Source organism: Pinus tabuliformis, chromosome 5_2 (genome assembly GCF_031772625.1).
Source record: "Pinus tabuliformis cultivar Carrire ecotype Pingquan chromosome 5_2, CPIR1, whole genome shotgun sequence".
NCBI classification, from domain to species: domain Eukaryota; kingdom Viridiplantae; phylum Streptophyta; class Pinopsida; order Pinales; family Pinaceae; genus Pinus; species Pinus tabuliformis.
This window is the reverse complement of record NC_142306.1, coordinates 746,065,703-746,070,625: the sequence shown is the minus strand read 5'-3', so window position 1 is coordinate 746,070,625 and position 4,923 is coordinate 746,065,703.

Here is a 4,923-nt window from a genome sequence, read left to right as displayed (position 1 = left end):
TTTTCTCCTAAAAGACACTAGCATCGAACTTAATATGACTATGATTCATCTAATATTATTTCACTTCTTGGTTTATAAAATTTTGGTTATAGAGTTGAGATCAAGGGTTGTGGCATATATTTTAGACTCATGCAATGAATTAGGAAGAATGAATTGAGAAGAATAAGTGGTTCACCAAAGCCTTGTAAGATCAGTGAATTTTTGTGGATATTTCATTGGATAGTTAGTCACACTAGATCTAATAAAAGTCTATTTAAAATCCAAAATCTATACTATGAGGTTATATTTCTTTAGACTCGTGGATTTATTAAGTTATTGTTTTCATGCATGCAATATAAAAAATGTAGAAAATAGAGAACATACACAAATACAATCATTCACAACCATAATAACACGAGATATAATCTAGGAAACACTTTCTGGAGAAAACTCAGCTAGAAAATGAGGCTATTATGCTCTCCCTTTCTCTAAATGGAAATGGATGCAAGTACAAAGGAGTCAAAGTTGTGGCATGTGGGCTGCTACACTGCACAAACCATATGTGGTTAAGTTTGACTTCTTCAACTTTTAACTAGAGTTACAATATGGACTCCTCTAAAGTCCTCTTGTTAATTTTTCTTCCAAGGGCTAGAAGGGGTTTTGATTGATGAGGAAGATTGTCCAAAGGTGAGAATTTATCTTTGAGCTGCTGAATTAACTCTCCCACTTAGCTAGGGAGAAATTACCGACTGTAACATATGTCCTATCATAAATATCTCGTCATCATCAAATGTCATCTCTACTCTTCTCGACTCATCTTTGCTTATCTCTGCTTATCCCTGCTTACCTTTGTTCATCTCTGCTCATACGTTGAACACTCTTGAATCTAAAAGAAGAAGAATTTGACCTCAAAGGGGAGCCCAATGCTACTACCGGGAAATATTTGCAAGTGGGGAGCCCAATGCTACTCCCTGAGAAACATCGTCATCAGGGAGTTCCAACTCAACCCCCATCATAGTCAAGGAGCCCAACTCAACTCTTAACAACATCGAAGAGCTTCTTCAATCTGAAACAACATCAGGGAGCCCTGCTCAACTTGGAACCATATTGAGGAGCCCAGCTCAACCCTCTATCAGCAAACAATAGGAAGGATATGACTCATTGAAAGGTGAGGATCACAGCTCTCCTATTGTCCAGAGTTCCCTCAACCCCAGGAGCTCTTTGTCTCAATTCCTCACCCTGGGAGCTCAGACAAGGGGGAAGAGCATAGCTCAGTGTCCTTGATCATCTTGGACCCTTACCCAAGAAATTCACATCCATCAGTCCATGTTGCTCTCTCTGAAGATCAAAAACATATCAAGGTGCTTGTATCTAGTTTCGGCTTGAACAACTCATTGAAGAGTTCAATCACACTATGTCATACATTATCAAAAGCAACAACCCTTTGTTTCTTATTCATGCAGGATATCAAATCAAATATTATATTAGAACAAATGTCATAAAAGAATACCTTATTCATCATTTCTCCCTCACATGGGCAGCAACCGCAAGCCTAAGCATGTCTCATACAGTGGTATTGTCTAAATACATGAAGATATCTTTGTCCCAGTGATATACAGGACTCTCTGTCAATCGGATCACACTCTTGTTGTCGCAATATATCACTGTCGCATCCAGAACTTGCTCAAACAACTCTCCAACGAGCTTCCTTAACCAAATTGTCTCACAGCTAGCCATGCTAGCAACAATGTACTCAATGTGGGTCGTGCTTCAAGCTACGGACTTCTATTTCCTGCTCATCCAAAATATCATTGCAGATCTCAAACTAAAGCATCATCCAAATGTGCTCTTCCTATCAATAATGTTTCCAACCTAATCAGCATCAGTGCATCCATGCAATCCCATGCAGATATTTCAAAATGTGCTCGGCGACAACCCAATTTGTATGAAGCGACTCAAACATGAATTGACTTAAGGTGTTCATTGCAAAGCATATATCCAAACAAGTGTTCACAAGGGACATCAATGCCTCAATCATCTGTTGGTTTTCAAAGGGATCTGCCAAGTTAGGTCCAACAACATCTCTGCATAATTTCTTTGAAATTCAATTCCATCAAGGTGTCCAAGGATTTGCAGTCCATCTTTCCAAAACTCTCCAATAGCTTCACGACATATTTTCCTTGAGAAAGGAAGATTTCTCCAAGTCTTTGCCAAACTTTTAATCCTAGAAAGTAATGTATCATGCCAAGATCCTTCATGTCAAAGTTAGAGGCCAACTCCTTATTTTGATCATCAGAGGCTCAATACATGTCAAAAATAGATCATCAACATATAATACCAAAATCAACAGCATACCTTGGACCACCTTGAAGTAGGGATTGGAATTAACACTACTCCCTGTAAATCCAAGCTTCATCGAGTAATTGTTAATGCAAACATACCAAACTCAGGGAGCTTGCTTCAAACAATACAATGCTTTCTGCAAACTTAACATTGGCCAAACCAATATACTCAGCTTCAAACAAATCAAGATTGTGCAATCGAATCAACCAAGTCTTGTTATCAAGCCTTTATCATACTCCAGGGTTTCTTCCAAAACCTAACCTTATGTTATCTGTCAAACCTTAATAACCAGTTTGCCTAAGGTTTCTTTCAAGCCCTAGCATTCTTTTAGGTCTCTGTCATCTTCACTTGCTTCCATCAATGGTGTCTTCACGAGAGTGATCTTTAATGACTTTTCTTCAACCCAGCTTTGATACCATGTTAATTCTTCTTCCAAGGGCTAGGAGGGGTTTTGCTTGATGAGGAAGACTATCCAAAGGATAGAATTTGTCCTTGTGCCAAATTAACACCTCTTCATCATAATCATGTGGCTAGCCCCTCTTTTATGAATAATGGCAGCCAATGTAGCATCCTCTCAAATCATGGAGGACAAACAAGGAAGTCAAATTACTGGTGGCATAACTTTTGCATACAAACTCCGATTGAGGCAAGCAATTTGAAGGCGATTCTTGCATCATTGGAAAGGTATATGTGTAGCATAACATTATGGGGTGCAATGCTTAAGCAGCAAAGTTTTACCCACCAAAAATATCAATTGATACCTCAAACTACTTCCAAAAAGTTTCAGACCTTGTCAAACTCAAACCGCTAGTAAAAATGGTATTGTGCACTAATTCCTCCATTTTTTCCACTTACCTGCATCAAAATGGATGACAAATAATATAATATAATTATCTAATTCGGGGCATTGCAACTGTATGTAAATAGAGTTTTTAATATTGAGAAACCTGTTGGAGACTACATCCAATTATTAATCTTATTGCACATCTAATTTATGTTCAGTTTTCAATTCAGTTCTCTAGTGGTATTTTTATTCATATTGCACATTTAATTGTTGTTTGGTTCTCTGCACTTCTCCATTAGTATTTAATGTCGAACTATTGTGTCCATATTTTCCACTTCTAGATACATCCAACACAATAGAATCCCTTCTACCAATAGTGTTGACTCATGATTGCACGACACAAAACCATACCACTATATTGGGTTGTCAATGCAGGGCAAACTAATGTACCAAGGAAAAAGTTCACCCAGAAATAAATTGAGACTTCGAAAACAATGAAGGACCCTTGCTCCCGAAACGGGGCAGCCCACTAACTAGACACTCGCAACACTGAATCGAAGCATTCAAAGCACTTTCTCGATCACGCAACGCAGTGAGGGACCATAAAAACAAGGTAGAGCAATTCTGTTCAAACCCATTCGAATGACCGCCACTAACTTGAATGAATGAATTCAAAGGTGTCTAAATGGCCATATGCTAAGGTCCAGGTTTGAATGAATTCATTCGAACCTCTCCCAACAATCACATTCAAATGGATAGGCAATCACATTCAAATGGATAGGGTTAAACAAATACATTTAAACTTATCCAAACAATCCCTCTCCATATTGAATGGTCCAAAAAAGACCTATGTATGGTTCAACTGGGTGCCACGAATCTCTAAATCGTTGACACTCTATGCAAGCTAACGTGATTTTGGCTCCTGCGTATCCACAACCCGTGTCCAGGTTTAAACAATATTTTTTGGCCCCAAGACTTTCTGAGTGTAATTCCCACCCCTTGACAACATTCTTCATATTGAAACTCGAGAGCTTTCTAATGAGAATTGGATCACTTTATTCAGAGTTTGTGTCCAAGTGCTATGATCATGACAAGATGACCATGATTTTGCACCTCAATGCCCCCAAGTCCTTGCTTCCTCCGACATCATCTTTTCAACTTCTATTATAATTTTAAAGTATAAGCGCTCTAGGGGCACTTTTTGCCCGTAAGTGTAACACGCATCTCGTTACAGAGATGCCTACCACCATTATTGGACCCATTGATGAATATAGGCGTTGTTATTGATACTCTCTACAAGCAATTGCAATAGAGGATATGTCGTGTGTGAAGAAAATCAAACGTGTTCGTGCGGCTTTAAGCAATTCACCATCCCAACAGCTCACAAGAACAAATACAATTACGGTATTCCAACCACTATTTTCTGCCATTTTGGCTCCGAAAAATGACATTTCCTAAATTTAAAATCAATTTTCTTTCCTGATTAAAAAAATTGAATGATATAAATCAAGTACATTGTTGTAATAATTATTTGCAATTGGTATAAATTTAAATAGTCTAAAAGGTTTGGAGACTAATTGAATCCTATGAACTTGGAGTTTGACTATTAAAGATAACACATGAATGAACTGCCAATGAACTGTGTTCAGAAGCTTCCTTTTAACCTCTGAAAAGTAAAGAAACTTTACACTGCCAGGAAACAACACGGGTCCCAAGAGATTTCGAAATTTCCAAAAAGAATAAAATGATAACTCTATAATATGACATTTGGCTGTCAGCGACCTGAAGTTGAAAAAAAAAATGTTATTTAAAATGCA